Source organism: Dasypus novemcinctus, chromosome 9, assembly GCF_030445035.2.
Source record: "Dasypus novemcinctus isolate mDasNov1 chromosome 9, mDasNov1.1.hap2, whole genome shotgun sequence".
NCBI classification, from domain to species: Eukaryota; Metazoa; Chordata; class Mammalia; order Cingulata; family Dasypodidae; genus Dasypus; species Dasypus novemcinctus.
The window spans coordinates 113,487,011-113,496,049 of NC_080681.1; the positions used below are offsets into that span (position 1 = coordinate 113,487,011).

Genomic DNA, 9,039 nt, shown 5'->3' on the forward strand with positions numbered 1-9,039 from the left:
CGTGTCCACTTGCCTCCATCCCCACCATCCCACTCTCATCTCAGTGGCCTTCATCTCTTGCCGGGGCAGCTGCAGTTGTCTCCCGGCTTCCACCCGTGCCCTAAACAAGCTATTTTCCTTGCAGCAGCCGGAACAGTTACTACATCTCGAGTCTCAGCCCTGCTCAGGACCCTCTGACAACTTCCAGCTGTACTTGAGATGAAATCCAAATCTTAAAGGCAGTCCCAGAGGCCCATGTGACCTGGCCCCACCCCCCTCACCCATCTTACGTTGAGAGATCCCTCTGGGGTCTGCCAGCCTTGGCCTCCAAGTGATTCCCCCTGAGTTGAGCTCCCTGAAACGCCTCACACACCTCTGGGACGATCTTCTCACCAAGCCGCTCCTTGTCTTGGCTCTCCACTCGAATGCTCCCCTCCAGAGAGGGTCTCTCTGACCTAATCTGGGTTGAAGCCCCTTCATCCTTCTCATGGCTGCCTGTGCTTCTTCGTAACCCTCAGCCTCTGTTGGTAACTGTGTGGTTGTGTCATCATTGGTGCCCTTTGGCCTCATTCCCTGGCCTGCCGGCTCCCTAAGAGTAGAGGCTGCTCTTGCACCGTGAGCTCAGCACTAGCCTGTACCTGGCACACAGTAGGCGCTCCGTATGTTGTTGTTAATCGGGTAAATGAACAGAGACAAAGGTGTTATTCTCCCCATTTTAATGATGAGACAATAGAGGCCTGGAACATATAAGGTTGGACAGGCATCAACCAGCAAGTCACAGGAGCTACTGGGACCCCACCCCAGCCTGTGGACCCCAGATGCAGTGCTCCTCCACCATCCCCTGCTGCCTGGTGGCTTTCACAGATTGGATCAGTTAAACCCACCCTAACTCTTGAGTAGAAAGAGATATTCTCTCCATTTCACAGGTAAGGTTGCAAAACTGAGGCTCACTGAAGTCACATGACTGGCCCAAAGTCACTGGATTTACAGAATGGGGACTGGATTCAGGCGCAGGCTTCTCTCCCCAGGCTTTCTACTATAACCGCTGCGGCCCACATGTTCGTACTGAGCGTCTGCTAAGTGCCAGGGCTGTGCTGGGGGGGGAAGGTACGGTGAGCCGGCAGGCACTCCTGCACGTGTGGAACCCACCTCACTGGGAGACGGGCGTGGTAATAATCATGAATTCTGATATTTTATCCTCAGGAACTTAGCAAAGGATCCCATGGCTCCATTCCTGGCACTTCTTTGACTCCCAGCTTCTGAAAGATTCTTCTGCCTCCAGCCCCAGCCAGGGCCTCCCCAGCTCTCTAATGCCATGTCCACCGGGCATTAGCACAGGCCCAAGTGCTTCATTCTAGGCTGCCACCAGGGGGCAGTCATGCTCCACGGCAGGTAGTGCTCCCACCTGCACAGCTTGGGCCTGAAATAATGTCAAAACATCAGAACCTGAGAGGGGAGAGTGGGCAGAAGAGGGGAAAGGCAGGGAGGGAAGCGGACTAAAAGGTAGAGCATGTGGGCCCTGCAGGCTGCGGTTAGGATTGGGGTTTTGATTCAAAGAGCAATGGGAAACCACTGGACTTGATTTTGACACAGGGCGCTCTGGCTGCTTGTGGTGAACAGGTTGGAAGGGAGCCCTGAGGTATGCCAGGAGAAGAGACAGAGGCTTTTTCAAAAGCCAAGGGCAGAGGCCATGGTGCCGTCAAGTAGGTTGGAGATATGCTGAGAGCAAGCCAGCAGGACTTGGTGAAGGACGGGATGTGGGACGGGGAGTTTTCCACGATGACTCCCAGGCTTGTGCCTCCTGCAACAGGTGCAGCTGAGGTGGGGAGCGTTAGAGGGTCAGGTGGGGGAGCTCATGGGTTCGACGTGGGCATGTAGAGGGCGAGGTGCATTTGAGACCCCCACGTGGAGCTGTGAGACCAGCGGGTGGATGCACCAGCCTGGGGTTTGGAGGAGAGCTAGGGCAGAGCAGAGGGTCTCGGCCTCGGCGGGGTGGACCATTTGGCCGGGACATTTTCTGCTGTATGGGGCTGCCCTGTGCATCACGGGGTGGTCAGCAGGCTCCCTGGCCTCCACCTCCTATGACAGATGCCAGTAGCAGCCCTCCCCAGGTGGAAACCCAAACTGTCTGCAGACACCGCCGAATGTTCCCTGGTTGGGAGGGGGAGGTAAGAGCCCCTGGGCTAGAGATGTACATTTAAGAGTCATCAGTCTCTCTGGGGTCTGCCAGCTCTGGCGTCCAAGTGATTCCTCCTGCATTGAGCTCTTTCCCGCACTTCACACATCTTTGGGACATTCTTTACTTGTTACAGGTGTATTTCTATTTCTTCTTGAGCCCATTTTAGTAGTTTCTGTCTTTCTAGGAATTTGTCCATTTAATTTAGGTTATCAAATTTGTTGGCATACAATTGTGCACAGTAGGCCCTTTAATACTTTTATTTCTGTAAGGTTGGTAGCAATGTTTCCTTTTTCTGTCTTGATTTTAGTAGTTGGAGTCTTCTCAGTCAGTCTAGCTAATGGTTTGTGAATTTTGCTGATCTTTAAAAAAAAACACTTCTGGTTTAGTTGACGTCTCTACTGTTTTTCTATTCTCCACTTCATTTATTTCCACATAATCTTTATTATGTCCTTCCTTCTCCTTCTTTTCGTTTAGTTTGCTCTTCTTTTTCTAGTTTCTTAAGGTGGATGGTTAGGCTATTATTTGAGATTTTTCTTCTTTTTAAATATAAGCATATGCAACTATAAATTTCCTTCTTTGCCTTGCTTTATCTGCATCCCAAAGTTTTGGTGTGCTGTGCTTCCATTTTCATTCATCTCAAAGATTTTCCTAATTCCCCTTGTGATTTCTTCTTTGATCCATTTGTTATTTAGTGGTGCTTTGCTTAATTTCCAAATCTTTATGAATTCCCCAAATATCCTTCCACTATGGCTTTCTAATTTTATTTTATTGTGGTCAGAGACATGACTCCAATTCTGTGAATTTTTATTTTTTAAAGTTTTAACTATTTATTTATTAATTTGCGGTACTGGGCCTAGGGGTTGAATCCAGGACCTTGCATGTGGGAAGCCAGCGCTCAATCACTGAGCCACATCAGCCCCCTGAATTGGTCTTTTCATTTAGTTTGCTTCCTTATTTTTGTTTTTAGGAGGCACCAGGGACTGAACCTGAGACCGCATGGGAGGCAGGCACTCGGTTGCTTGAGCCACATCTGCGCCCCTCTGTGAGATTTATTGAGACTGGTTTTATGGTCTATCCCAGAGAATGTTTCATGTGTACTTGAGATATATATTCTGCTTTCCTTGTGTGGAATAGTAGGTCTGGCTGGGTTATATTCTACTGCTCCTACTTCTACCACTGCTACATCTATTACTTCTTTGCTGATCTTCTGTCTAGTTATTCTGCCAATTATTGACAGTAGGCTATTGAAGCATGTACCCTCTTTGGATATTAACATATTTTCATTTCTCTTGGGTAAATGCCTAGGAATGGAATTGCTGTGCCATATAAAACTCTATGTTTAACTTTTTGAGAAAACAAACTCTTTTCTAAAGTGGCTGCACCATTTTATACTCCACCAGCTATGCGTGAGGGTCCAAATCTCTCTACATCCTCGTCAACACTTGTTATTGTCTTTTTTTACATTTTAACCATTCTAGTGGGTGTGAAGGGACATCTCACTGTTCACTCAACAAACTTTTACTGAGACCTACTATGCGCCAGGCCCTGTTCTAGGTGGTGGAGATTCAGCAAAGAACAGGACAGACATAGCTCTTGCCTTCATGGGGCTCAAGAGCTACCAGAGCTTTAGACATAACACAAGTGACAAATATATTGACACCAAGTCGATGAACTGGTAAATGCTGTGAAGACTGGAAACAGAGTCATGGATGGGGAGGGGCACAGCCTGCGTCATCCAGGGATCAGGGAAGGGCCGCTCTGCTCTGGGCAGGTGACATTTTGTAATGAGACTAGACTGTAAGAAGGAGTCGCCACGCTCAGCCCTGGGGGAGGAGTGTCCCAAGCAGAGGAAATGTCAAGGACAAAGGCCCTAGAATCGATGAGTTTGCATTTTCCAGGAGCATCAGGGACAAAGAGCTCGGTGAGTAAAGGGGAGGGGAGGAGGGGACGTGGCAGAGGTGGGGCAAGTAAACCATGCCGGCCTTCGAAGGCTACCAAGAGGAGTTTGAATCTTATTCTGAGCTTGGCAAGGAGCCTCTGGAGTTATTGTTGTTGTGTGTGTGTGTGTTTAATTTTTATTGTGGTAACATCTATATAACATAAAATTTCCATTTAAACATTTTTAAATGTACAATTCAGTGGCACTGATTGCATTTACAATGTTGTGCTACCATCACCACTATTACTGAAACTACTTTTTCATGACACCAAATAAAAACTCTGTATGTATTAAGTAATAACGACCTACTTTCGCCCCCACTCCCACCCCCCACCCCCTGGTAACCTCCATTAGAGGCTGAGAGCAGACTGTTTACATTTTAAAAATCACCCTTCTTCAGCCTGCAAAGCCACACCCAGCATCCCTCTGCCGCCATCTTATCTCTTCACTGCACAACTACTTATCTCCGCTTTATCACAGATTTCGCCTGTGTAGGCTGTGTAGGCATCAGCTTACAACCTTCCTCTCCCCACCTACTTCCTGTAAGCCTATCTTCCAGTCTCTAGCTTTCTGAGACAGCTTGATTTTCTTAATTCTTATCAGAGAGGTCATGTAATATTGTCCTTCAGTGCCTGGCTTGCTTCACTCAACATAAGGTCCTCAAGATTCATCCATGTTAACCCCATGTGTTATTGCTGTATTCCTTCTTACAGCTGAGTAGTATTCCATTGTATGTATATAAGCACATTTTGTTTATCCATTCATTTGTTGATGGGCATTTGGGTTGATTCTAACTTTTGGCTGTAGTGAATAATGCTGCTCCACCACAGCAGGGAACTGAGAGAGTCCACAACTGCAAGCAGGAGAATTGCATCCATCAGCCATGTGGGATCTAAGCCCCCTTTTGATTTGGACATCACCAACCCAGGGTCCACAGAGTGGAGGAAAAAAATGTGGATTAGAGTGGACTTACTGGTATTCTACTATAGAACTATTGTGCTAGCAATGGAAGAAATTGTATCACTGCTATGGAGACAGTGGCCACGGGAGTTGCTGAAGGCAGGGAGAGGGAAGAAGATGTGTGATATGGGGACATTTTTGGGACTTGGAGTTGTCCTGAATGATATTGCAGGGACAGATGCAGGACATTATATATCCTGCCGTAACCTACCGAATGGACTGGGGGAGAGCGTAAACCACAATGTAACCCATAATCCATGCAGTGCAGCAGTGCTCCAAAGTGTACTCACCAAATGCAGTGCATGTGCCTCAGTGATGAGTGAGGTTGTTGATGTGGGAGGAGTGGGGGGCGGGGAACGGGGAGTGGGGTATATGGGAATCTCATGTTTTTTAATGTAACGTTTTGTGCTATGTATCTTTTTTTTAAAAAGTCAATAAAAATAAATCAATTTTTTCAAAAATCACCCTCTAGCTACGTGTGGAGAAAAGGCTATTGGGAGACAACAGTGGAGTAGGGAGACCAGGGAGGAGCCTGCTGACACCGTCCAGGCGGGAGGTGGTAGTGCAAGGGCAGGGACTGGATATTCCAGAGGTAGATTAAAATTATTTACTGGGAAGTGGCTGTGGCTCAATGGATTGAGGTCCCGTCTACCACATGGGTTTGCTTCCCAGGGCCTCCTTGTGAAGGCAAGTTGGCCCACACCCGCGGAGAGCTGGAGCAGCAAGATGACGCAACAAAGGGAAACAAGCAGAGACAGAAGAACACTCAGCGAATGGACGCACAGAGCAGACAGCAAGCAAGTAGCAAAAGGAGGGGAATAATAAATTTTAAAAATAAAATAAAATAAATCTTTAAAAAAAAATTACTTACTGATGGACTGGATGTGAGGAATGAAAAAAACGAAGCTGCCTTTTCCCCCTGGCCCACTCAGCAAATAGGAACTAGGCCTCGATACGCTGAGTTGGCCTCATGGAGTCACTGGGGAAGAAGGAAGGTACATCTTCTACCATCAGCCTGGAGACCCAAGACTCTCACCACACAGGACATTCCAGGTGCCCACCTTCTGCAGCCTCCCAGGTCCTACCCGTGGCACCATGGGGTCTCAAAAGAAGCCCCCCTCCTGCCCCAAGGGAGTGCAGCCTCATGCCAGCCTTACTCTAAGTGCTGCACCTTATCCAGAACAAGCCACCCACTCTTCCCCATCCAGCCATGCTCCCACCAGGCCATCCCCTGCTCAGAGCCCTTCAGCAGGTCCCCATGTGCCAATCATCGGTCCCCAAACTTGAGTAACATACAAACAGGTCCTCTAAAGGGGAGAAGGTTCTTCCAGCTGGACAGTGTTGGTTGAAATTATTTTATTAATCTGTTCCTTAAAACATAAAGCTAGGAACCAACTCCTTGGGGTCCTGTTCAACCATAAAACCAAGTTACAAACGAAATACAAACCCAATAACATTCAGATGAATGACATTCACTGAACGTGCTGGATGATGTCATTTTGTAGAATCAAAGTCCCCCCTTTGAATTATGGAGTATCTCACTGGCTGTGCCAGTAGGTTGGTTGCTTTTTGTTTTTTATTTTTACTTTAGAGGTCCTGCACTGCTATGCATACTGACTCAATTTATCCCCTTCTTTGTCCCATTTGGGAAGGGGAAATCTCTCCTCAAGTGAGCATGCCAGCTCCTCATTTGGCCCTCTCTTGCTGAGGGCACATCCTTCCCTCTGTGGTTTAAGCCCAGGGCTGTTTTAGGACTGTCGTAGGCGAACCCCTTCTCCGAGCATTCTCACCTTGAGGAGCCACATCACCCCTTGTCAAACATATTCAAATGCACCTACACCCAGAATGTAAAATGGTGCTGCCACTTTGGAAGGCAGCTTGGCTGTTCCTCGGAAAGCTAAATTAGAACTATCGTTTGACCCAGCGATCCCACTTCTAGGTATACACCCAAAAGAATTGAAGCAGACATCTGAACAGGTTTTTGCACGCTGATGTTCATAGCAGCATTTTTGCACACTGATGTTCATAGCAGCATTATTCACAATTGCCAAAAGATGGAAGCAACCCAAGTGCCCATCAACTGATGGATGAAGAAAGAATATGTAGTATATCCATACAATGTAATGTTATTCAGCATTAAAAAAGGATGATGTTCTATGGGAAGTGGATGTGGCTCAAGCAGTTGGGTGCCCGCCTATTACATGGGAGGTCTGGGATTCGGTTCCCAGTGCTTCCTGAAGAAAATGAACAAGACAGCAAGCTTGTGGTGAGCTGATGCAACAAAGAGACACAACAAGGAAACACAATGAGAGACATAATAAAGTGGAGAACGGAGGTGGCTCAAGCAATTTGGTGCCTCCCTTGTGGGAGGTCCCGAGTTTGGTTCCCAGTGCCTTCTAAAAAGAAGACAAGCACACAACGAATGGACCCAGAGAGGAGACAGTGAGTGCAAAACCAGGAGGGGGGAGAAAAAATAAAAAATAAAATAAAATAAAATAAAATAATAAAATAAAATAAAAATAGGATGAACCTTGAAGACATCATGTTGAGTGAAATAAGCCAGACACAAAAGGACAAATATTGTGTTATCTCACTGATAGGAAATAATTAGAATAAGCAAACTCACAGAGTCAGAATCTAGAATATAGGTTGGCAGAGGCTGGGTTGGGGATAGGAAATGGAGAGTTAATACTTAAATTGAACAGAGTTTCTGTTTGGGTTGATTATAAAGTTTTTGGAATAGATTGTGGTAATGGTAGCACAACATTGTGAATGTAATTAATAGCACTGAATTATATATGTGAATATAGTTAAAAGGGGAAATTTTAGGTTGTATATATGTTACTACAATAAAAATTTTAAAAAACCACAAAATATAGGACTGTACAACACTGTGAACCTTATTGTAAAACATGGGCTATAGCTAATAGTACAATTACAAAAATGTTCTTTTATGGATTATACAAAACGTACTACACTAATGCAAGGTGTTAATAAGAGGGTGGTATATGGGAATTCTGCATTTTATGTATTTTATGCATAACATTTCTGTAAACCCATAACTTGTCCAATACCAGAAAAATTAATTAAAAATTATTGTTAAACTTGCTACCTCCTTCCAATTGCTTCCCCTAAACTTTATTTTTTAACTTTTCTTCTTTATTTTAAAAACACCTGGCAGATGTTGCACCCCATGAAAAAAATGCATCCACACCCCAAATCAAATAGTCAAATATAATCTTTTTGTTATAAAAAGGAAATTATTTTTACAATTTTGCCATTGAATTTATCATTTCCATTAACAAGGTATATTTGTGTGTGTGTATTTTAGCAGTGGAAATGGTTATTTTCGAGTCATTAAAATTCTCTTCAGGCCTGAAACATCTTGAGGACCTGGACAGTCTCCCAGGCCCGCGGGCTGCGCTAACGGCACCTGAGAGCAGCCTGGTCCGAGCACAGGCCTGCTGCTTTCTTTCCTGTCAGCCCGAGACAATTAAAGTACCATTGAAGAGACTGCTCCTTTCCATTTGAGTGGTCTTGCCCACCTTGCCAAAAATTAGTTGGCCATAAACGTGAGGACTGATTTCTGAGCTCTCAATTGAAAAACACGACGGCTTCACGAACTTGCATGTCACCCTTGTGCTGGGGTCATGCTAATCGTCCCCGTGTTGCTCCAGTTTTGCATATGTGATGCCAAAGTATAGGTTTTTTGTATAGGTTTTTTTTCCCAAAGAAGTGTATTTTTATTCTAAACCATATGAGAAAATGTGTATCAGGCTTCTCAGTCATGCCTGTTTGAAGGGCACTTGCAGAGTTATACCTCTGACAAATCTCAGAAACAATAATTAGAGCCTACAGAAAAGCAGCGGCACTACAAAGTTCTTTTTCCCATATATATTTTGACCCAACCACTGATATTTATGAAATTCATAATAATCTTTTAACTGATAATATTAGAATAGGGGTCGGGTAAAACTGAGAA

General features: G+C 45.3%; 1 non-coding gene across 1 annotated transcript; it reads right to left on the bottom strand.

The window, feature by feature from the left end:
• Positions 1-8,657: 8,657 nt before the first annotated feature.
• Positions 8,658-8,761, bottom strand: LOC111765508 (U6 spliceosomal RNA). Its single transcript, XR_002797822.2, has one exon. It is a non-coding gene; the product is annotated as a U6 spliceosomal RNA (small nuclear RNA).
• Positions 8,762-9,039: the final 278 nt, after the last annotated feature.